This window comes from Pongo abelii, chromosome 3, assembly GCF_028885655.2.
Source record: "Pongo abelii isolate AG06213 chromosome 3, NHGRI_mPonAbe1-v2.0_pri, whole genome shotgun sequence".
NCBI lineage: Eukaryota > Metazoa > Chordata > Mammalia > Primates > Hominidae > Pongo > Pongo abelii.
The window spans coordinates 160,159,447-160,186,153 of record NC_071988.2 but is presented as its reverse complement, the minus strand read 5'-3'; the positions used below and the strand labels follow the sequence as shown (position 1 = coordinate 160,186,153).

Here is a 26,707-nt window from a genome sequence, read left to right as displayed (position 1 = left end):
CTCAAATGATCTGCCCACCTAGGCTTTTGAAAGTGCTGGGAATACAGGCACACACCACCATGCCCAGCTAATTTTTGTATAAAATATTACTTTTTTTAATACAAAAACTTAATATTAAAAGTTTATACCTTTGATAGAACTTCCAGGTATCAAAAAGTCTTGTCCTTGAACTGTTAGTGATCATAGTTTGAATCTTTCTCCAACTAAATATATCTTCAAACTATTGAAATAAACAACATAAATATACTGATAAGGCTTACCTTGGGAGAGCAGTGCTCAGGAAAGCTAACTACCATCCCAATGCTCAGGAAGGCCAAACTCAAAAGCTGTCTTGTTACAGCAAAAGAACCAACCAGGCATGGTGGTTTGGGGTAAAATCAACATTTTGTTAATGTTTTGTTTTCAGCCTCAAGTTTTTTTCATTTATGAGTCTGATTTCCTTTTGAGGCTGCATCAACAATTTCAGGCTGGTTAGATACCAGAATCAGCCACCTTTTGCTTCTTTAGCAGAAATAGTTCTTATTAAATTGAGTTGCAAGAGTTATTATATTGCAAGAATGAGATGCTTCATTCGCCTGTCGTTAAGATCAGGTCTTGCAGATGTTTAATTCATATGCTAGCCTTCTGAGGTCAGGATTATTATCCCTATTTAGGGGATCTGGAAACCAAGGCAAAAAGGTTGAGTAATTTATCCTAGGTCACAGGAGGGATCAGTGTCTGAGCTAGGATTACAGTTCAGAAAGCCCCAAATTCCAAGACCTATGATCAGACTGCACTTATTTCAAGCCGACTTGGCCTACTTAAAATGAGTCCTTCCTCCCTTACTCCTGCCCCCAGGGCACTCTGTTGAGTATTTGAACTGCTGTCAGCAAATGTGAAAGAGGTCTGGAGACACAGCCTAGAAATATACCAGAGATTGGCCAGTTGCAATTGGGCTTCATTATAGCTTGACAGGCAGTTTCTCCTCCAAAATTGGTTTTCATACAGGAATTTTCAAAAGGTTTTTTTCAAATGTAGGAATATTAAAGCAATTTATTCAGCCTTCATTAGTCTTTATCTCGTTCATCAGAACTTAAACTATTTAGGAGTAGGAAATAACAGCAAAAGAGGCTGCCTAATCATGGTAAATACTACGACAGAAGTTTGCATAACTTTGGGAATATATGCTGGTACCTGGTTTTCCATTCAGAATTTTCCCTAATAAGGGTCTCTGCATTTACCAACTACATTTATTTGTTTCCAGAGTTTTATGAGACATGTATTTGAAAAGAAGATACAAAGAAAAATATATGTGTATGTATGTGTGTATTTGTATATGAGTAAAAGTAATAAAATTCTTAAGCCAGTGTGAAAGAGAGAGATGTTCAGAAGAAATATTTTTAGAGTACTGGATTTGGAGGCAAAATTCCTGGGTTTGCCTGCGTTTTTTTGTTTTTTTTTTGTTTTTTTTTTTTTGCCGGTTTTACAATATTAAGCAAATTATTTAATCTCCTTGAAGGTACAAAGATAAACCAAATGGCTCTTGGTCATTAAAGAAAGGGTTCAGTGTGGCAGGAAAGATAGATAGATCACCAGCCAGGATACGATGTAATCTGTGCTAAATTAGTGTTATGATCAAAATGCTCAGGGAACATAGAGGCAGCAACATTTAAGCCTCACCTTGATTTTCACTGCATACAAAACAGAAAACATTTTAACTAGAATGACCAGGGCAGACTTGTGGTGTAAGACTACAAGGCTTAAGTGAGAAAGGTTAAGTCCTGGATGACTGGACTACTTGAATAACCAGGGCAACTTGAGAAAAGTTACAGGAGATGAAGATGAAAAGGAAGAAGGGGGCAAATCTGGGGACCAGGCTAAGAAGCCTAGACTGTGAGACAAAGGGAGATAGCTGTTCATGAATACAGGTATTCATTCATGCCTTCCTTCAAATTTTTATTCATTCATTCATTCAAATTTATATTATCAGGCACCCTAATGCTTTCTAGCAGAGACACAGATGTTAAAGACATCTCTAAGTATACACTTAGAGGGAACTCTCAATGTGGGTGACAGAATGCTTTGAAAGATAGACAAGTAAACAGGCAATTACCGAGGTAATGAGTACCATGATGGATGCACAGGACACAGAGGCAGAGAGACAGAAGAGCAAGGCTAGCCTGGGAGGTCAGCAGAGACTTTCTGCAAAAGAAGGTGTCTCAGGGGAGTCTTAACAGGGAAACAGGTGGAAGCAAAGGAACAAGAAGGGACAGGATTGGGGGCATGGAAAACAGCATGCATAGAATCAAGAGACATGGACGTGAGACTCGCCCTTTTGATTATTCATAAAGCTTTGTGGAAATGTCACTGACTTTTCCAACTTATTTCAGTGCTGTGGAAAACATAAAGCACCACAGGCCTATGAGGTACTGGAAGGGGTGCCAGTAAAGAACAGATTCAACTAGAGCAACAAGAAGCAGTGATGACTGTGAGTCACAGAGAGACACCATCAGAATTCACACAGCATGTTATTATGCCTAGGACTCATCGCTGCTTAGGGTCAACACAGTTGAACACTAATTTGTTAAATTAAGCTCTAATGATGTTTGCCTCATTCAGTTTCTTTACTGGCCAGGAAATAACTTATTATTCTCATCAAATTAATTGTAAATTGAGAAACTAAGAGATAAAGAGTTGAGGGGGGCCATAAGAGAGCTGATGCTGAAGGGTAGAGGAGACTCTTACAAAGGAAAGGGGATTGGGCTGGCAACTGAAAAGCATGCCTGTTACAACACAGTCTCTCTCTGTCTCTCTCTCTCTGTCTTCCCCACCCCTTCTCCAAGTCACTGAGTCCCAGCCTCTCAGAAGGCTGAGGTGAGAGGATCACTTGAGCCCAAGACGTCAAGCCTGCAGTGACCTATGATCTTGACACTGTACTCCAGCCTGGGTGACTGAGTGAGACCTTGTCTAAGAAAAAGAAAATAAATAAATAAATAAATAAATGAAGATACCCAAAGAAGAGACTCTGTCTCAAAAAAAAAAAAAAAAAAGTGTGGTAGAAAACACTGAAGAATAGTGTGAGGCAATGATGTTTAAGAACATGCTAGCATCATTGAAATCACGACTGTGGAAGGGGAAAGCACTACTCACAGGTGTATCACAGAGACTTCCTGGAAGAGGCTGGATTTAAGGATGGATTTTAATGAAATGTTACTTTTGGATTGATCAAGAGGAAAGGAAAGAGCATTTGCATATCAGGTTCAGAAATATAAATCAGAACATAAAAGGAAGTAAAACACACTAAGAGAATAACAAATGATGAAACATGCTCAAAGTGAAACATACAATAACATCAGAGGATCATTTAATATTCACCCAGTAGTCAGTTTATGGGCACTTATTGAGTATAATACATGTGCCTAGCTCATTGCTAGTTGCAGTGAGGAAATATAGGAAGGAGACATTTCTGCATTCAAGAGGCTCAGCTTCTTGGGCAAGAGATGAGAATGACACATGACATTATCTGCCTTACAATGTAAAATAAGTTTGTGTTACATGTTTGTTTCTGTGGTACAATCCTATGTTTAACAGAGCTCAAAATGGAAAAAGGAACAGAGTAAGAACAATGGCTTCAGGAGGAAAATGCAATGATAGAAGCTTTGAAAGAAAGACGACTAGAATTCAGGTAGATACCAAAGAGCATGGAGGGCATTTCCTGAAATTAGCGGAATGTGATATTTTGCAGCTGTTATTATGAGAGACTACATATATAGGTGATCCTAATTTAATTCTGTTTGGATAGATGAATTCCTTTTGACAAGTTGAGACCAAGTTCTCATGGCAATTTTGTTTCTCTTTCATTTTCCTTTAGGTCATAGTAGATGATGATACCTGCCTGTCTGACCTTTGAGGAAGGGGAATTTCTGAAACCTAAGGCTTCCTTGTATTGCTCAATTCAGTGAGAAAGAAATCACTAATCATAGTAAGCATTCTGTCATTTTTCTAACACTTATTAATTATTAAAACTTGTTAAGTAATAAACTAGTTTATGACAGCAGTTGCTTTAGTTTTATTATAATTATTATCATCATTATTACCTTAAAGATGTGTTTTTTAGTAAAATTTGATTGTAAAATTTAAATAATGTCAATAGAACTCAGGAGTATTTTGAACAGAATCTGAAATACAAACATAAACTCAGGCATTCAATTTTAAAAGTATGGAACAACTAACTGTTCACAGCATGCTGGAAAACACTTGGTAGAGAAAGTGAGATTGGGGTCACTGGGAGCATAGACGGTAAAAGTGTGGCTTCATTATGACTAAACAAACATTCCATTCCTGAGAAAATCTCATATCCTGGTAAGCAGTTGGTCTTCTAGTAGAAGAGAATTAAAAAAAAAAAAAAAAAAAGGACACATTGCAGTTGGGAACTCTAAAGCATACCGAGTTACCTCTCTGATTTTATTTAGCCTAAAGTGAACATATTTCATGATGAAGGCTAGAATTGCTCATGCTAAGCTGAAAGTGATAGAAAGAAATTAGAACTGTCTCTTTCAACCTCTCAGGAGAGCTAAGGGGTTAGTGCAGTGGGGAAGGCTGGTGACGTGACCAAGTTTATGAGCTGATGATGGTGAAAGCCTGATTCTTTCCTTTCATCACAGATTTGACTGGCCAGTAATGCAGGGCAATGGCTGGATTTTCTTTCAAATCAGTGACTTGGGAAATGCTATTATCCCGTGGTTTCCCACCTGTTGACAAACTGCTAAATAATATGGGTGATTAGTTGAAGTGTTACATAAATAAACACATCATTGCTTTGATATGATCATTTGCAAAGCAACAAGAAGAGTTTCATACCCTATTTAAAGATATATTTAGGAACAGAATGGAAAAACTACAAGCTTAAGAATCAGAAAGGTCAGGAATGAAATTGTCAATCTACTACTTGTAATATTGGAGAAAGTGATTTTGCCTCTCTTAGCCTCAAATTTCTGGTCTAAAATTGAGGTTAATAAGCTTAATTACATAGGCTTGTTTAGATAATTACATAAGATAACCATTGCAAAATTAATCTATTTTGGTGAATGCTCAATAAATATTAGCTGTCTTCCCTTACTCAACAAAGAATAGGTTATCAAAAATTGGGATTGTGAGTAGAAACTGGAAGTTACTGCCAGCAAGTTCCATTCTAAGAATCCCATGTCATAAAAATGAGAGATGAAAGAGGCTATATTTCAGCTACATTTGTCACTTGTTTTTATTAATCACACACATACACCAAACATTTTTATATTTAATTGAAAGATGAAAAGTTGTAATTAAATGGGAGGAGTAGTACTTTTAGAGTCGAGTATGGGTAAAGTCTGTAAAAGCACAGATGGATGAGTGTTAAGAATCCTATTTACTAAGTGGCTTCACTTCTTGAGCTTTGGGGAAATGGCTCTTTCATAATTTTAAACAGTTTGTGAATTCTCCTTCAAGTCAGGATTGTCAAGGGGAACTGAATATAACCTCTGTCTAATTTCACTTGGTATTTCATTTCTTTTCTGTTTGCAAGGTATTAATTATTAAATGTGCTTCATATTGATAATTATACTGCATCTTATTTATTAATGACTCACTATTAAGCTTAAACTTAATATCTCCAGAGGTTCTCAGGTCTCTACCTTTGCAGGTCATTGCTCTTTTTCTCTTTACCGGACTGACAGCTGAGAGGGTTTCAAGCTTTGGGGTTTAAGGTAGATAGGTTTTAATGGTGTGATTACTCACAACACAGTTCATTACCACTAATGGAGTCACCCATGCAACCAAACGCAGAAAAGTGATCCTGCACAATAGTGAACTAATAGGCAATAAATTATTACACCTGAGAAAGGCAATCATACGTAAGAGCAGTAAATGGCCAGTGCCCAAAAGAAAGGTACATATTTTTATTTTGCCTGAAGTGTGTGTCTCTTTTTCAGAAGGACAAAGTTTATTTTGAAAGCAAAAAGAAAAAAAAAATTCCACTTCTTCTTTTGATCAGTGTAGACATGGCAAGAGACACAAAATAATCAAGGCAAAAATTGAATTTACTCTTTATAATACAGCTTTGCATAACCCATTTCCATGTTTGGGCTTCTCTCAAATTGAGAATTATATATGAATCTTTACATTAAAGGTTTCAGGAACATAGATTGCACATTTATATTATGAGGGGATAAAAATTCACTGGCTTGTTCCACAAAGGGAAAAACATACACTAACTAGCAAACATTCTTCATACGTTTTTTGATATTTAATTACAACAGCAAAACCTCTTAAACCTGAGGCCTGCAATGCTCATATGGCACTTTGGAGACCAGAGCCTTTGGTGCCTTGGTCTCCCCAGTCAGGAATCAATCCCTCAGATTACTCAATCACATTCCACTGAGCAGATAAGCTTTTCTGCCCCTGCACCCTAAAGGCATCTCTGGCAATTGTTTTCCTGTGGTTTACTGCTCCCATAGATGGCCTATTTTGTAGACTACTCCCAATATCTCCAAAGTAAACCCTTCTGATTTTCACCTCCAGTAACAGAAATTCTTAATGAGCCTTTTCTCATGCACAAGAAAGAAAGCTTCCCTGACATTCTAATGTTAAGCTGAGATTTTGAAGCTCCCATCCATCCCTGAAATTAGAAAACTCAAAATCTTTCGTCCAGGTGATTATACTCTACAGTCTCTCTCTTATGCTTAGCCGGTAAAGCCATCCTCACTCATCCAAGGTAAAACACTATCCTCCATGGTGGTTCCAGTTTGAATATCTTGGGGTCCATTTTGCCTCATTTTTTTTGTTAGGAGAGTAGTAAATATGCTTGGTCAGAAATGGGGGCATGTCCTCTTTGCATTTTTGTTTAAGAGGCTGAATGTGTGTGTGTGTGTGTGTGTATGTGTGTGTAAGTATATATTTTTAAAAAGCATTTAATTTTAAATAGTTTTAGATTCACAGAAAAGTTGCTAGATATTACAGAGAGTTCCTGTCTACTCCTTTCCCAGTTTCTCCTATTGTTAATATTTTATGTTACTATGGTGCATTTTTACAACTAACATACATTATTATTAACTCAACTCCATACTTTATTTAGATTTTCCTAATTATTCCCTAATGCCATTTCTTCTGTTCAAGGATCCGATCCAGCATACCACACTACATTTAGCTGTCAAATCTCCTTTGTTTCCTGTGTGACAGTTTCTCTGGCTTTCCTTGTTTTTGATGACCTTGACAGTGTTGAGTACTGGACAAGTATTTTGTACACTGTCCTTCAATTTGGATTTATCTGAAGCTTTTCTCATAATTAGACCAGGGTTGTGTATTTTGAGGAGGAAGATCACAAAGGTGAGATGCCATTCTCATCTCACCATGTCAAGCACACTTGTTATTGGCATGACATCACTAATAATGTTGACCTTGATCACCTAGCTGAGTTAGTGTTGCCAGGTTTCTCCACTGTAAAGTTACTCTTTCTCCTCTCTTCACTTTCCACACTCAACTCCTTAGAAGCAAATCAATAAGCCAATACACTTAGTCTACAGTCAATGAATAAGAGTTAAGATTCAAATCCTTAGAGAGAATATTTACATAGATAATTCAGAATTTTTCTGTAAAGGATATTTGGCACTTCTCCGCCCATTTGTTTATTTATTCAATCAATCACTTCTTTGTATCAGGATCATTACCTGTTTTATTCATTGCTAAGTCCCTAAGCAATGTCTGCATGTAATGGTCTCTCAATTAATAAATCTTAAATGAATTAATGTAACCACAAGGTCAGAAGGTACCCAAATGCCCTCTGATAACTTCAATATTAATTCAGCCCTAAAATTCTAGTAGCTTTCTCTTTTTTTTAATCTATAAAAATGGGAAAGTAATATCTATTTTGTAGAATTGTTTTGGGACAGTGGCCAGTGCAAGCACAGCTCCTGGAACATAGACAGTGCTCCAGTAATCATGATTATTCTTATCTCATAGAGATGTTTATTATCCAATTCAGAAGTTCAGGTCAGTGAAAAGCAAAAATTCCCAGTGATTACTGTGGGCTACATATATAGGTGATCTGCCTTTAAATTATGGAGTCTCAAACTATAAATTGGTGTATAATTTTCACTTGTAAAATAATAATTTCTTTGCTAATATAAAAATAAATTTAATATTTATAACATTCTGTTGATTTACCTATTTACTTTCTCCACCTTGGTAAAGTTTTGGTCATAGAGCTTTTTGTTCTCTTACAGTTTGCATTCTTTGGGGAATAAAATTGTAAATGGCTTTCCTTTGGTGCTATAACAACCCTTTTTTCTTTATATAGAATGATACAATTATATAGATTCCATAACAGGATTGTGCAGAAAACGTGTTTACTGTATTTAAACAGAAGAATTTTTTGGTACTAATTCTGGTTATGGTTGTGATTTTGCCATTAAGTAATGCTGAAGCTATCAGAGAACATTCGAGTTCCTTCTGACCCTATTAAGATTCATTAACTGAGCTATCACTACATGTGGGCATCACTTTAGGTGCTCAAGATTTAGTGGCAAATAAAACAGCTAATAATCCTGCCTTTATGACAATAGAATTTTAAAAAGCATATATATATGTCTGTGTGTATAAAATTTTAAAAGTATATGTGTGTGTGTGTATATGTTGGTAGTAAGTGCTGTGGAGAAATGATAAGAGAAATATGAAATGTGGATGGAGGAAGCAAGCATAATTTGCTCTTTCACATTGGAAGGATTCACTAACAGTGTGATACTTAAGAAAAGGCATAGGGGAAGTGAGGGAATAAACCATCCTGATGTCAGAGAGAACATTCCAGACAGAGAAAATAGTAGATGCAAGCACCCTGAGGTGGGAGAATAATCCAAGTATTTAAGGAACAGCAAAGAAATGAATACATATTAGAGCAGACTTTCAAATATGGATATTTAGCATTCATGACCAAACTAAAATTGAGTTAAATTAAATATATTCATTGTTTAAAAGTAATCCATAGTTAAAAGGAAAACTGAAATAGAGATATATTATCCACAGTTACTTTTATCTTCAATGCCATCATTTATTTCTATAAATAAATAACAAAATAAATGTATTGAAATATATTTGAGTTCCTGGTGAGCAGGCATTCTCATTGCTTATGCTTAGCAAAACAATTTTGCTTTAAGTTGCTACTAATATTTGATTCAAGAGTCTTAAGCTTGGCTGGGTGTGGTGGCTCACGCCTGTAATCCCAGGACTTTGGGAGGCCAAGTCGGGTGACTCATGAGGTCAGGAGTTTGAGACCAGCCTGGCCAACATAGTGAAACTCCATCTCTACTAAAAATACAAAAAAAAAAAAAAAAATTAGCTGGGTGTGGTGGCAGTCACCTGTTATCCCAGCTACAGGAGGCTGAGGCAGGAGAATCGTTTGAACCCAGGAGGTGGAGGTTGCAGTGAACCGAGGTCATGCCACTGCACTCCAGCCCAGGCAACAGTGCGAGACTCCGTCTCAAAAAAAGAGTCTTAAGCTTTATAAAGGCTTTTTCTCCCTATAGAACATACACTAAGTTTATATTCCATTTATCTAATGTTGTTGGCTGTAGTCTTCTCCTGATACAGTGCATAGATTGACTTGACATACCAGATTAACTGAGATCAAGTTAATTACTAATATGAGAAATGATTGTATAAAAATCATTATGTTCCTAAGATTTGTATTCTTTAATATTTATAAAAATTATAAACGTAAACTGTGATATTCATGACCTATTTCTTTCTATATTTGGACTCAATTCAATGCTTTAAAATATTTTTGTTTAAAAAAACTTTATAATTTTGTCTGAAAACATCCACGTATAAAAATATAATAAACTTAAACATTTTGTCCTTTATCCTCAATTCAGTGTTCACAGAGGCCTGTGTTTTCATTGCAGCAGGCAGTCAGATTTCAACAGTGAGGCAATATTGTTTTGTACCTGTGGTATTTGTAGGAAGACATCTTCAGATGGGTTATGCCTGCTGGGAGCTCAGCTGTCTTCCCTGTAAATTTCAGACACCCCAAGGGGTGTCTTCTTTGTGGATGATAATCACTGTATTTGGATTGGAACAATGTGGCCTTTAGTGCCTGCATGCACACCCATGTGTGTGTATGCGTGTGTGTGTGTATGTAATTTAATTTTAAATTTAGGCCAATAGTTTGGTTTAGGGAAAGAATACTCTCTGTGTCCCTGGAAATACTGAAAAGCAAATATTTTCAAATGACATTGGGTTGATTGGGCTAGGTTAAAATTAGGTCAATTTATTTTTTAATCCCAAATATTACTTTAAAGATAATTAATACTTTCTCATTAATAGAGTTGCAAGTGTTTTCTAGATCATTTCTAAAAATGAAGACATAGGTTTATGAATTTTGAAAAAGAGAAACAGTTGCCTAAAAGTAAAACTTTTTCAACAAAATAGTTATTTTTACATTTTTAAAAATGTAAACAGTCTACCATGATATATTTTTGTATGTGCTGGGTAAATAAATAGGCCCTCAGGGGGAATGAAAGGCCCTGATTTGTAGCATTCTCTGCTTTCTGTTTTGCGCATACTCCCAATATGGCCAATTACAAATGACCAACAATGTAATACCTGGCTCATAAAATTCCTGAACATTTATTAATAGGCTCTAGTGAGTCCACAAGAGCAGGCTCCAGCACCTCTAGAAAGTAGTTATCCTCTTTCTCTGGGAAAATGGCAATACGGGGCCTACTGGTAACTTTTAGAACTGTCTGAATTATCTTCTTTCAACTTATTACTTTTCTGATCTTAGTCGGTTTTCATTAATCTAGCAAGGACAGGGCAGTATCCTTTTGACTGTATGGGAACTGCAAGAAGTAATGGAACAGCTGTGACCTTCAGATTGTCTAATAACTTGCTAAATTAATGGCACCTGGTATAAGTGCACAGTAGACATAATCTCGATCTCACTTTCCCCTAGTTCTTTTCTTGACTTCCACGGAACTTCCTTTCTCTCTAGATCTAAGCTTACAGCATAAACTAAAATTTGGGGGCATAAATGCAATATGTTCTCAAGTTTAATATGCCCTCATTTGCAAAATATACCTTTGATTTTATAGTGGTTTTCATGGAAAGCAAACTACAGTTATGAAATACGTTCTTTTTCCAGAACCAGAAGTGTGTGTGTGTGTGTGTGTGTGAAAACTAAGAGTGTACAATGTGTAATAAGGAAACCAGGTGATGATATATGAACAATTTTGAAAGCTTTGGGGTAGTGTCAGCACACCTATCCTAGGATTGTGCTCTTTCAATGGGAGAAGGGGGAGGGATAGATTTTTTCTCCCTCTTAATAGTTTCAAATAATCGGCACCCTTAAGTCACAACATTTGTAGGTAGCGAGTGGACTCCAAACTTCTATGCTACCTCCTATAAGAAAAGCAGCTTTGCAATAATTTTTATGTCTTCTTAACTGTCTTTGAAAGTGTACTGTTACCAATCAACAAGAAAAAAACAAATAACTGTTAAAAAGTGGGCAAAGGACATGAACAAACACTTCTCAAAAGAAGGCATACAGGTTGCCAACAAAATGAAAAACAGCTCAACATCACTAATCATTAGGGAAATGCAAGTTAAAACCACAATGAAATACCATTTCACACCAATCAGAATGTCTATTATTAAAAAGTCAAAAAATAAAGACATTGACAACAATGACTAGAAAAGGGAACACTTATACACTGTTGGTGGGAATGTAAAATAGTTCAACCCCTTTGGAAAACAGTGTGGTGATTTCTCAAAGAACTAAAAACAGAGCTACCATTTGACCCAGCAATCTGACTGCTAGACATCCACCTAAAAGAAAATGATTTTTTGTTATCTAAAAGACAGTTACACTCATATGTTTATCAAAGCACTATTCACAATAGCAAAGTTATGGAGTCAACCTATGCACTCATCAATGGTGGACTGGATAAAGAAAATGTGGTACATATTCACCACGGAGTACTTAAAAAAGAATGAAATCATGTCCTTTGCAATAACATGGCTGGACTGGAGGCCATTATCCTAAGTGAAATAACACAGAAAATCAAATACCACATGTTCTCACTTATAAGTGGGAGCTAAATAGTGGGTACACATGGTCATAAAGATGGAAATAATAGTCAATGGGAACTCCAAAAGGGGGAGTGAATTGAAATAGGGGGATGATAGTTGAAAAACTACCTATTGTGTACTAGGTTCACTATCTGGGTGATGGCCTCACTAGAAGCCCAAACCCTACCCATGTAACAAATCTGCACATGTACCCCCTGAATCTATAATACGATTTTAAAAAGGTATTGTTACACTCTCAGTTTGAACTGCTTAATACATCTGATACCTGAAATTAGGACAGATGAATGACAATACTGAAACCAACTTCATGATATAATCACATGACGATGTGACAGAAATTGACATTATTATTTTTAAGGTAAAACAGCAAATAAAAAATTTACATTGAAAGAAATCTTTATTTCCCTTTCTCTTTTGTATTTTTGTGTGGCATTTCTTAAATTCCAAGATTTCTTACTTTCAAAAAAAAAAACTCCATCTTTATCTCCAGTCGTCTGTCTATGTTTATACTTCTACCTATTATTGAACTATTATCTATGTCTCATCTATGAATCTGTATGTCTATCTATCTATATCTATCTATCTATCTGTCATCCATCCATCCATCTATCATAGTATTCAAAGTAAGTGCAAGAACATGACTGTAGATTGGAAATCTGAAGCATGAAAATAATATTTTCTGTTACATGTGCTTTCAATATCATCTTGGCCATTGATAACATAATAAAAACATGTTTATTCAGTACTCTTTTTTTCTTTTTCTTTTTTTTTTTTTTTTTGCTATGTCTTTTTCCTAGCCTAGAGCCTTATTTTAGCCATTCTCTAAGTTTTCTACTTATTGAGCAGAATGAGAAGTGTATTTGATATATATAGTATCTGGTATTATGAGAATTCATTTAAAGCAAAACAAAGTGAGAAATAGGTTGCATTAAAATATTTTTATTGACAAATTTCTAATTTATGAAGGCAAGAGAGAAATTTTGCATGGTGAACACATTGTTAATTAATTCAGTAAACATGCCAGACCTCAAGTTAGAAAGACCAACAGGAGTAGGAAATTTCCTCTAGAATTTTAATGGGTTGTGGTAAATACAGTAAAAGTATAGATTTTAGTCTTTCACCCAGACCAAGGATATCAGAATCCCATGAGGCTGAACATGAGCATATGCTTTTAATAAACCTAAAAAAATCTGTTTTTAGTGATTTTTATTGTATTGCTATGTTTAGAAGTTTCTGGCCCATATTGTGTGTGATCCACAGAATAAATCAAATTTACATTAGGGACACTTTTTTCTCTTTACCTAACGGGCAAATACATTCTCCTCTTAAAAACATTTGTTTTCCTAGCTTGAGGTTTTGCTACAGAAAAGTCCTATCTAACTTCTTCTCTCCAACATTCACACTTCCCAAACTTCTCCAGTCTTAACTCTAGAGTCACTATTTTAGTTGGGGACACCCAACTAGACAAAAGTAGTTTAGCCCTCAGTCAATTCTATATTGCTTCTATGGTGAAGCTAAGATCATCTCTTCTTTCTGATTTGAAATTCTTTTTCTGCTTAATTTAATGAGCCCCTACTCTATAATGCACTAAGCTTGGTACAGGAGGAATATAAAGATAAATATGACATGTGCTTGCATCCCACTGAAGGAGGTTGATGTGATGTAACATCAACATAACATCAAATAAGCATAACATAAAACAAAAATCAGGTTTATGATAATGAGCTGAACGTTTCCAAGTCTCCAAGTCTTCTTTTATGTCCAATAAAATAATTCAAGGCTCCATCCCACACAATCTGAGGAGTCCAGTGCCATTTCTGGTGTTTATGATGATTCCTGCCTGGTGGTGCTTACAATTGACTAGTAAGCGCATTTTTCACTCCACGGTCAGTCCTGGATCACTTATCACCACTCCTGCCTGTCTCTTCCTGGTTCTCAGGGCTCTATCCCAAGTGTGGACATGTCTCATTTTCTGAAAGAAGCACACATATGAGGCTATTGTGTTGGGTAACAGGCTTTAGAGACAATGGAGGTTCATTATAGTGTAGACACCAACTACACTTGGGTACCAAGTTATTTTGAAATTCCTCACTTAGGTCAGACTGCATATGGAAATCACTCACTCATGATGTATTTCTTTTGGTTCCAGACCCCCAACATACTGCCAGAGTTCATCGTCACACTAACCAAAATCCACTTCCATCTCCATTTCACAAGTTTTAGAAATAACTTCCCAAGTCACCAGGTAGAATCAAAAGTTAAATATACTTAGTTATGCAGAATAAATTTGCTCCTTTCAATTTCAACCTCTTTTTTCCACGCCATCCTGGGAGCAATTCTGGGTACAAGCAATAGACTCTGATAAATATTTTTACAAACCAAACCACATTTTCTCAGTATCAATTGTAACAGTAGCCATTTTTATTTCTTTGTCCATTTCATTATAGAGACATAAGCTAATTGCCCTAGGAATGTGTACTTTTTGGAATGCGTCCTACAACATATAACAATGGTCAGGGAGGGAGTGGGGGAGAGACATTCTTTTTGAGGTCAAGGACCATCTTTCTTTACTATATTCCTAAATACTAATATAGTTCCCAATACAAAATTGTCATTTATTATGTTTATAGAATGAATAGATAATTGAATGTTAAAAATATGTGTCTGGCTTTTTTAGCCATGGCATATGAATGCCAAATCATTTGAGAAGTCTGGGAGACATGGAACACCTGTGTGGGCTGAGACAGGATATGTGGTTTTGTGTGGTTGTCCGCTTAAGCAGGCAATTAATTTTTCACATAATCAGTTATTGAATTGTCCATTCACATAATGTTAATGCATTTGAATTTGTAATTAATCTCCATTTTATTTAGAGCATTTTATATCTATCTTCCAATTCTAATAGTACATGGCCTTGACTTTTTAAGTGGATTTACCACTAAGCACACATGTGCACACACACACACATTCACATAAAGGACTGGGGAAGTTAGAGAAGTAAAGTCAGACATTTTGGCTTTTCAGAAGACATTTTCTAATGATTAGATAGATCTAATTTCACAGAATTTTTTTTAAAAAACATGGAATATTTAAATTTTGAACTTTCTTTTCTAGATCAAGGGTTGCCAAACTTTTTCTGTAGGGGGTCAGATAGTACATATTATAGGCTTTGTGGATCATACGTTCTCTGTCTTAACTGCTCAGTATACAAATTTGTGGACATGATTGTGTTCCAAAAAGCTTTATTTAAAAAAATAGGCAATGGGATAAATTTGCTCCATTGGCCATAGTTTGCCAACCTCTAGATCTCTTAAGGTGATTTAGATTAATCTCTTGACAAATTATGGGGGCTCTTGCTTTGAACTTTGTCTTTCTTCATGAACTAGTTCTTTCTATTATTTTCTGTCCTTATATATGGTCTTTCAATCTTAAAAAAAGTTTTGTGGTTAAGGAAATGCTATTCTAACTTAAGTATCATCTTGCATACCTTCTTTCCCCTGTGTTCCTTCTCTTCTTCCACCACTTGTTATTCCCTAATTGTTTCAGGTCTTATTTTCCCATAATCTTCTCAAGCCAGCAACCCTGGTTTTATACTTCTCTCATACCTAGCACAATTAAAGTTCTTATGCTCATTCAAGTAGATTATATTAGAACCAATCTGGGAAATGTAGAAAAGTAGCAGAAAATATTCAAGATTAATAAATATTTTTCGAATATTTCCTAGGTGCTGGGCTATGAAGGAATGAAAAAATTGCACCCAAACCCGTTATTATTAATATACTATCACTTCTTTTTTCTATGTACAGGTTTTAAAAAGGAATTGTGTTCATACCACATATAATCACTTTTTCTTGTCTTTTAAATTCAATTGTATAAATAAAGCATCGTCCCTGTTATTTCATACCTTTTATAAACATGCTTTTGATGATGGCTATTACACTGTAGATGTGTTATACTTACTTATTATTTAATTATTAACATTATCATAATTATTATGACAGCAAACAACTATTTGTGTAAAGTTAAAAAATTATTTGAAGTTATTTAGGATAGATTCTGGATATAAGATTACTGAGTTAAAATGCCATAAATGGTTTCAAGGCAAATGAAACATATTGCCAAGTTGTTGTTACAAAAGATTTACCTAATTCATCTTTCTTCAAGGAGTACACACAATCAGAGGTGTGCTGGAGTCTACTCAGATTGGCTCACGAAAGCCTATCGTAAGCCTGGCTTCACAATCTAGTGTTTAGTGACATGTATTTGGTAGCTTGCAATCAGCCATGGTGAGAGTATTTACATAACAGAAATCAGCAAATGCTACAAATAGGTGGTGTTATTTTACTTCCCTCCAGAGAGCAAGTCCTTAAGCATTTATCAGCACAGCTCCGCAGCATAGCTTTGTATCATACCATTGGACGACATAATTTAAAATTTTGGCCAATTTAAAAAATAGTGTATTTAAACATATTTTCCATTTGGTTGATTGCAAGTGGGGTTAAATATTTTTATATTAACCAGCTGCTTTATTTTAATTAAATTAATTAATTAATTTATTTATTTATTTATTTTTGAGGCAGGGTTTTGCTCTGTCACCCAGGCTGGAGTGCAGTGGCACAAACAGAGTACATTGCTGTCTATCTTCTGGACTCAAGTGATCTTCCCTCCTCAGCCTTCTGAGTAGCTGGGACTACAGGTATGTACCACTACACCTAGATAATTGTTTTTAAAATTGTTTTGTAGAGACAAGGTCTCCCTTTGTTGCCCAGGTGTTGGTCTTGAACTTCTGGGCTCAAGGTATCCTCCTGCCTTGGCCTTCCAAAGTGCTGGAATTACAAGCATGAGCCACTGCACTCGGCCATTTTTATTTATTTTTAAATAGGCTATCTATGTTCATGCCTGTTTGTCATCAAGAAAGTCTTTGTGTTTTATGAGTAACTGTCCTCATCTCTTTATTGTCCTACCTTTACTATAGTTATTTCTATAAATTTATAATCTACTCTACCAAACATCTGTAACCATAAATATTAGGAGGATTCAAACATACACGACTCCATAATGCCTAGCATCATGCTAAATATATAACAAATACTCAATAAATACTTTAAAATTAGGTGATAATATGTATTAAACCTTAGTTCATTCTTGTTCTTGCTTGCATTAATATTTTTCTTATTATAATATGTTTTTAAGAAAATAGGAGCTGAACATCAAATAATTACATTTTGTTTCACAGTTTAATAGTCTGAAAATTTGATTATTTTCACAGATGCAGATAGAAATATTAGTTTTATGAGAAATTATTTCTTAAAGGATGAAACATTCCACAAAATATATTTTATCACAGACTATGGGTGAGTACTAAAGTTTTTTGATATTTGATTTATTAAAATCTAGTGACATTTATTCATATAAGAGTAAAAGAATAAGGATATACCTGAAGCAAACAAAACACCACTACTTTTTAAAATCAAATCAAAATGTATGGTAAATGCAATTATGTATATGCATGTTATGAGTAGGATAGGCACAGAGCTGATGGAGAAGAGTGTGGGTTGGGAAGAAATTACCCGAAAGACAGATTATTGGGCATGTGTAGAATGAGAATTTCCAGTCTCACTTGACAATGGTGCTTTTAGACTCAATGCACTTTTTTAGCATCAGCTTGTGCAGCCAAAACCTCACTTGGAGCTTTAACCAGGGATTGTAAGTGGAAGAACAGATTAAATTAGAGTCTACCCAGACGTACAGGATAAGTCAAATGCTCGATGCACATACTTGGAAATTGATCCTAAGAAAAGATATTCTTATGTGAGTCCAACTTTAGGTGGAAAACCACGACACTAATACTTGAAAGTAAAATAGCAGAGATCTGTGGATGTTGGGACAACTACAGATGGAAGAGGTGAGGATGAAAGGGGTTTAGGGCAGAAATAAGCCACTGAGCTCTCAATGGAATGTCTAAAAGGGAGTTCTTTTAAGGTCTAGGAGCACCTCCTAAGGTGCCATAACCATCACTCAGCAATAGTAACTCAACATGCCTTTCCTAGATTATGCCTTGACTAAGGAAATTTTCCCTTGGTTTATTACTCTCACGAATTCTGATGACATTTCACTCTAAACTCATGATTACTCAGTCATTTTTTCCTCTCTGGTTCCTACTTCTGTGGACAGACCACTTACACTTACCTTGAAGTCCTGTTCCTCCACTACTCCGTATCGTGGTCTCTGTCCTGTTTAGTCAATACCCACATGTACCAAACACTATAGACACATCCTCCTTTTTAATTCCACTTTAGTTTTTATATTTCCTTAAAATATAAAAATGTTTTTCATAGAAACTATATCATGTTTAACCTGTCTGGTAATAGTCTATGCCTGAATGTAGTAAAGATTTGTTTGTGTACATGTCCCAATAGCCTTATCTATTACCATTCTACATCTCTTCAATCTTCATTTTAAGTAAAAACACATCCAGCAGATATTGCCTCAACCTTGGGGCATTCTAGGAATAAGACTACTTTTTATGGCTCAGTTTCATTCAAGAATTGTTACTGAGCACCATATTGTATAAGGTCCTGGGGATTTAAATAAGATATTGCTCCTACATATGGAGTGCTTACATGCACTAGAAGAATAAAGAAATAAACAATTTTAAGATGATGTGATAAACCCATTGACAGAGGTTCAACTGGCTGTCTAAGCACTTGCTCATTCATTGATTTATTTATATGGAAAAACTTACAGTGATGTACATTTAAATTTTATTTTCTTGCAAGTTATCTTTCTCTAAAAGAATAAGATTACATAAAAGGTACATTTTTGGTGTATTTATCCATCATTATTTTAAAACAGATATTTTCAAATTGTCAAAACAAATATGATAATTTAGTTACCAAGCATGAAAAAGAAATTTCTGTGACTCAAAGAACTGTGGAGGCTAATCAAAAATGCCAAGGATATAAGGAAAACACTACCACCATTCTATGAAACCAATTACAAATAAATTTGATTTTTCAAAAATAATTTGGTACATGTATAATCAGAGAAATGGTACAGAAAATAGAAACTATCCCTCCAATTCTCCCAGTAATATTTGTAGAGAAACAATAGCATGTGGATAAACTTTTGTTTTAAACCAAGGAGTGACCTCTATAAGTCTTTTATTATTATGGGTGGTGTTCTACCTATGAGTGATTTATAAAGTGGAATTTGTTTGTTTCTCCGAATTCTTTTGAGGATTGATTTGCTTCTAAAAAGTAAATTTTTAAAGAATGCAGAGATACATAGATTAATTCTTATAACTTTTCTCTTGGCAGTTTCAACATTAATTTATTATTGAGGATGATACGTATTGTTTTTCATACACTCGATTGAAGAAATGCCTTTTCAGACCTCTCTCTGCAAGTGTCAGAGTAATTCATGTCTTACATAATCAACAGTTATTTACAGTTTCAATTATAAATGATTAAGTGTCCTGTTCCCAAGAGTTTGTTAAACAGTGAAATGTCCCCTTGATTTTAGCATTCACACCCAATAATGTGAAGATAATTTTATGCATTTACTTATATTTGGCATGCTGATGTTTTCTTATGCAAATTATCAAATAGTTTCAACTCTTTGTGACTGCATATACTTTCTTCAAGCCTCATTAAAATATGATTTAAGGTCACAGATATCATCACAAAGATTATTATACAACAATGATACTATATCAAGCAAGCAATCAGGATTCAACTTAATCAGATAATTTAACATGAACACTTCTTGTTACTTACTGCCTTATATCCAAACTGAGTAAATATTGTGACTAGAAGTTTTTTCCTGCAAGTATTACCATTTAAAAGAGGGTCATGATTCTGAAAGATTCTGAAAAAGTGAAGACATTCACATGTAGTTTTTATTATTCACGTATTCTATCTATTTTGGAAATCAGAAAAATGGAAAGTAGAAGAGAAATTGTATATGCACCATCATAGTTTCTTTTTTCTAAAGTAAGGTGTTTTAGACCATTTTATAAAATCATGAAAGTCCTAAATTATAGAAATTATAGAAAGACTAGAAAATTGGAAAAATCCATAGTCTTATTAATAATTAAATATTTCTCTATTTTATTTTTTGAGATGGAGTTTTGCTCTTGTTGCCCAGGCTGGAGTGCAGTGGTGTGATCTTGGCTCACTGCAACCTCCGCCTCCCAGGTTCAAGCAATTCTCCTGCCTCAGCCTCCTAAGTAGCTGGGATTACAGGCATGCGCCACCACGCCTGGCTAATTTTGTATTTTTAGAAGAGATGGGGTATCTGTATTTCACTATGTTAGTTAGCCAGGCTGGTTTCAAACTCCTGACCTCAGGTGATCCACCTCAGCCTCCCAAAATGCTGGGATTACAGGTGTGAGCTGCCACGCCCAGCCAACAATCAAATATTTAAAATATGAATCTTAAAATGTAATTCTTGATTTAAGAATGAAAAAATATTGTTTCTTGAATTAATAATTTTTCTCCCACTAACACATAATAATTATTTTCATTTTGTTTTTACACTTTTATGTAAAATATAACATATATACAATAAAGTAAACAAAAAATATGTGAATTATTACGAAGTAAATATGCTTGGGTATCCAGTGCTGAGACCAAGAAATAGATCATTATCAACACTCAGAAGACTGCCTCATGATCCACCAAATCAGTATTCCTTCCCTCTGTCCAAGATGTAACCACTGTTCTGACTTCTCAAATTGCAATATAATTTTGTCTGTATTTACATTTTATGTTAACATAATCATATGTACTCTTTGTGTTTGGCTTCCTTGCCTCAATATTACATGAAGGAGATTAACCCACGTTGTTCTGATGTACCTGGAGGCCATTCATTTTCACTGTTTTATAGTATCCTGATATGTGACTGAAACAATCAGTGAAAATTCTAGGCCATTATCTCTTCAAGTATTACTTCTGCCCTGTTATCTCCCTTTTCTCCAATTACACATATAATAGACCCTTTTACCTCTTTACCATATCTTGTATGTCTTCTATATTCTTTTCTATATGTTCTATTCATTTGTCCCTCCATGCTTTAGGTTGCTTATTTTCTTCTCACTTATCTTCTAGTTTACCAATTCGTTCTTTAGTCATGTCTAATTTGCTGTTGAATCTATCCATTGAGTTTTCTTTTTTGACTAGTGTACCTTTTAGTTAGAGTTCCTAAATTTTTTTATAGTGTCTAGTTTTCTGACAAAATTCTTAATCCTGTCGTTTATTTTTTTTGAGCTTAGGCAGCATATTTCTTTTGAATTCTCTTTTTCTTATCTGGATTCTCTGAGGATCTGTTTCTACTATTTATTGCTTATTTTGTTAATTTATCAAAAGTGATCAAGTTAATTTATCACTTCATGTGTTTATTTCCTTGTAATTGAGTGTTGTATATTAGCTCTTAAGATTAGTAGAAATAGTTTGAGGCTTAAGATACAATTATCTTTATTCAGAGAAGATTTGCCTTGGCATCTGGTAGGTAGATAAAAATTCTAGCAATCTTAGATCATTTAAATACATTTATTTCATTTTTAGGTAGATTCCACTAGGAGAAAAGAGGATCTAAATGCCAGGCTCACCCCTCACATTCTATTCAACTGCACAGGATAGAATGATGTAAGTGCTTCAGAATGATGTGATTGCTGTGAATCCAAAATCTCTCACATAACGTTGGTCAAACGTATAACTGTCTTAGCCACTCTAGGTTTTCTCCTTATCCTCTAGTTCTTTGCCCTAAAATTCATGACTGCTTTGCTAGCAATTTGAGATCTTCAACAGATTAAAAGAAAAATTGTTTAGCCTCAAATTTTCTGGCTGTTCTTAAGAGTTAATACAAGTTACCTGATATGCTTTTACTGAAATCGGAACCTGTATTTTTGTAACAGTAATATCTATAAATGAGGCAGAATTTTATATTATAAATTTATAACACACAGATGTTTAATAACAAGGAAACACTAATAGATTGATATTAAAAACTATTAAAGTAAACAGTGACAATGTTTTGGAAAAGGCTATTTCTCCATTTATCTGTATACTTTGAGGTAATGTAGAATAACAATTAAGAAGTTGGGCTCTGGATCATATTTTCTGGATTCAAATCTCACACCTGCAACTCACTAGTTTTTGTGACCTCAAGCATGTAATTTATTTAGACTTCACTTTCTTCATCTGTGAAATGGGGATAATAAATGTTTTTACTTCAAGGTTTTTACTTCAACGTTAATAATAATAAGTTAAATTATTTATTTTAATTAAATAATTAATTAAAAGCACTTACAATGATTCCTGCATTTATCCAACATGATAGAGTGTTGAATATTATTATTACATTCTATAATGTATTATTATTATACATCAAAAATTGGTAGATAATTTTGTAATGTATTGTTATCATATTGACTTCTTTCTGTAATTATTATTTAATTAGTAAACAGATCGTGGTTACTGAACAGAGAAAATGATCATTCAATGATAATATCCAATTGAATGGGATGGGAACATGTAATAGTTTTTGGAATTGTGGCATATTCATATCTCTTATATAATGCCATTCAAATTTGTAAATTACTCTCTAAGCCACTTGATTCAAGTCAGTGTACTTGCCAACTGGGTGGTTTCTATGTCTTCCATATAGCCAAACTAATATGTGATAATCCTGAGGAACTTCTTGTCAATTTACTTGTAAATCTTACTTATTTCTAATAGGGACGGTTTACTTGTGAGATTTATCTTCTATACATAGAATATAATACAATTTACACTAACTTGAATTTTTCACATGTTAAATTGCAGATGATATTATCCTTGCCTGCTAATTTACTTGGGTCCTAGACTAGTAACCTATCTCTGTATTTATTCATTTGTTTGCAGGCCAAACAATACATGGACCCACATACATTTATGAGTTTACTTATTAATTTATCTGTGTAATTAATTTATTTCCTCTTGTTTTTCAGGTGAAACATTTTATACTGATAATGACAGAATACTCTGAACATTGGAAGAAAGGATTAGCCAGTAAGGATACTACAACATCAGTAAATATTAACTATAAACGATCAAATATAAATATATTGACCAGGCGTGGTTGCTCATGACTGTAATCGCAGCACTTTGGGGAGGCCAAGGCAGGCTGATCACTTGAGGCCAGGAGTTTGAGACCAGCCTGGCCAGCATGGGGAAACCCCATCTCTACTAAAAAATACAAAAATTAGCTGGGTGTGGTGGTGCACATCTGTAATCCCAGCTACTCGAGAGGCTGAGGCATGAGAATTACTTGAACCCGGGAGGTGGACGTGGCAGTTAGCCAAGATTGCACCACTGCACTCCAGCCAATGCAACAGAGTGATACTCTGTCTCGAAAAGAAAAGAAAAGAAAAGAAAAGAAAAAAGAAGAGAAGAGGAGAGGAGAGGAGAGAAAAGAAAAGAACAAGAACACAAATATATACATACCTTCTCAAAATTCAAATTTTACAGAAGCATGCAATTTAAAAAATGATTTAAGAATATTTTAAGCAGAAGTACTGTATTTTGAAAATAATATTCATTGAACTATAATGTTAGAAAGTTTGGTATATAAACAAGCAAGTTTTGGAACACTTATTTTTATTTTTTTTTATACACATAGTAGATTTTTATTTATTTATTTATTTTTGAAATTTTCTTTTCTTTTTCTTTTTTTTTTTAATTAAGTATTTATTGATCATTCTTGGGTGTTTCTCAGAGAGGGGGATATGGGAGGGTCATAGGATAATAGTGGAGAGAAGGTCAGGAGATAAACACATGAACAAAGGTCTCTGGTTTTCCTAGGCAGAGGTCCCTGCGGCCTTCTGCAGTGTTTGTGTCCCTGGGTACTTGAGATTAGGGAGTGGTGATGACTCTTAAAGAGCATGCTGCCTTTAAGCATCTGTTTAACAAAGCACATCTTGCACTGCCCTTAATCCATTTAACCCTGAGTTGACACAGCACGTGTTTCAGAGAGCACGGGGCTGGGGGAAAGGCCATAGATCAACAGCATCCCAAGGCAGAAGAATTTCTCCTAGTCAGAACAAAATGGAGTCTCCTATGCCCACCTCTTTCTACACAGACACAGCAACAATCTGATCTCTCCTTCCTTTCCCCACACTTCCCCCACTTCTCTTCAACAAAACCGCCATCATCCTCATGGCCCGCTCCCGATGGTCGCTGTCTCTTCGGAGCTGTTGGGTACACCTCCCAGACAGGGCAGCTGGGCAGAGGTGCTCCTCACCTCCCAGACAGGGCGGCCGGGCAGAGGCGCTCCTCACATCCCAGACGGGACGGCCGGGCAGCGGCACTCCTCACTTCCTCCCAGACGGGGTGGCGGCCTGGCAGAGGCGCTCCTCACCTCCCAGACAGGGCGGCCAGGCAGAGGCGCTCCTCACTTCCCAGACGGGACGGCCGGGCAGAGGCGCTCCTCACTTCCTCCCAGATGGGGTGGCAGCCAGGCAGAGGCTGTAATCTTAGCACTTTAGGAGGCCAAGGCAGGTGGCTGGGAGGTGAAGGTTGTAGTGAGCCGAGATCACGCCACTGCACTCCAGCCTGAGCAACATTGAGCATTGAGTGAGCGAGACTCCGTCTGCAATCCTAGCACCTCGGGAGGCCGAGGTGGGCAGATCACTCCAGGCCAGGAGCTGGAGACCAGCTGGGTCAACACGGCGAAACCCCGTCTCCACCAAAAAAACACAAAAACCAGTCAGGCGTGGCGGCGCGTGCCTGCAATCCCAGGCACTGAGCAGGCCGAGGCAGGAGAATCACAGGAGCCTGAGGCAGGGAGGTTGCAGTGAGCCGAGATCACGGCAGTACAGTCAAGCTTCAGCAACAGAGGGAGACCAAAAAAAGAAGTAGAGGGAGACCGAAGAAAGGGGAGAGGGAGAGGGAGAGGGAGAGGGAGAGGGAGCTGGAACACTTTTAGTATTGAATTTAGTGAAGTAAAAAATGAATGGAATGCTAGCAGGATCAATTCAGTGCTTAATGAGTATTTTTCTATTAATAAAAAAAGGGTGCCTCAGAAGTAGAAAAGACTGTATAACATTGACAAATTTCAGTCTACAAAAATTAAAATTGTCTACATGGCAAAAGATACCATAAAACATTAAAATATAGAAAATCATTTGTGAGACAATATTTGCAAGTCATATGGTACAGTAAATGTAATCAACCCTGAAAACAAAAAGCTCTTGTAAGTTAAGAAGACAATACAAGGAAAAACTATTTAGTACAAGATTGAACAAAAGACAAAGCAAGCCACTGACAACAGAAAAGCAAATAGAAAATAAATGTACAAAAAATTATTAATCTGAAAGAACTATATATTGAAAGATCAATGATATTTCATTTCCACCTATTAGATAGTTAAAACTTAGAAGACTGAAAACATTCAGTTATTTAGAGGGTGGAAGAATGGATATTTTCATGCATTGTTCTTAGAAGTTAAATTGCCACAGTTTTTGGAATATAATCCAACAATATCAACTAAAATTAAGAGTACTTGTTCCCTTTGACATAGCAGTATATTTTGGGAAATCTATTTTAAGAACATCAACCATAAATATGTGAGAGTATATATGAAGCAATCTGTGAATCAGCATTGTATTCTATGACAAAACTTGCAAACAAACTAAAATATTTATTAAGTGAGAAATGTTAAAGAAATTATAGTATAGTTAATATTCAATCTAAGGAATACCATGCATCTGGTAATCATATCGATATGCACAAGGTATTAGTAAGAGGAAAATAAAAGCAAGACAAAGACTAATTTGTATAGCCAAAAAAAACCACTCTAATTCTCAGGAATTTCTTTTTTTTCTGTTTGTATTAATACAGGAAAAAGTTAGAAAAAACATGTGCCTAGCTATAAATATTGGGTATTTTAAAGGGAAGAAAGAAGGCTAGGAGAAGATAAGATTTGTTATTTTTTTACTTTACCATACTTATGTCATTCTGTGTTAAAATTAGCATGTAGTGCTGTTGTAATTTGAAAGTAAGTTCTATTCTGTTCCATTGATCTATATCTCTGTTTTGGTACCAGTACCATGCTGTTTTGGTTACTGTAGCCTTGTAGTATAGTTTGAAGTCAGGTAGTGTGATGCCTCCAGCTTTGTTCCTTTGGCTTAGGACTGACTTGGCGATGTGGGCTCTTCTTTGGTTCCATATGAACTTGAAAGTAGTTTTTTCCAATTCTGTGAAGAAAGTCATTGGTAGCTTGATGGGGATGGCATTGAATCTATAAATTACCTTGGGCAGTATGGCCATTTTCACGATATTGATTCTTCCTACCCATGAGCATGGAATGTTCTTCCATTTGTTTGTATCCTCTTTTATTTCCTTGAGCAGTGGTTTACAGTTCTCCTTGAAGAGGTCCTTCACGTCCCTTGTAAGTTGAATTCCTAAGTATTTTATTCTCTTTGAAGCAATTGTGAATGGGAGTTCACTCATGATTTGGCTCTCTGTTTGTCATTATTGGTGTATAAGAATGCTTGTGATTTTTGTACATTGATTTTGTATCCTGAGACTTTGCTGAAGTTGCTTATCAGCTTAAGGAGATTTTGGGCTGAGAC

General features: G+C 35.5%; 1 long non-coding RNA gene across 1 annotated transcript; it reads left to right on the top strand.

The window, feature by feature from the left end:
• The first annotated feature begins 2,965 nt into the window (after window positions 1-2,965).
• Window positions 2,966-24,791, top strand: LOC134761303 (uncharacterized). The gene is made up of 5 exons (XR_010139785.1): window positions 2,966-3,664; window positions 3,851-3,961; window positions 16,670-16,789; window positions 17,363-17,447; window positions 23,084-24,791. It is a non-coding gene; the product is annotated as an uncharacterized LOC134761303 (long non-coding RNA).
• The last annotated feature ends 1,916 nt before the right edge of the window (window positions 24,792-26,707 follow it).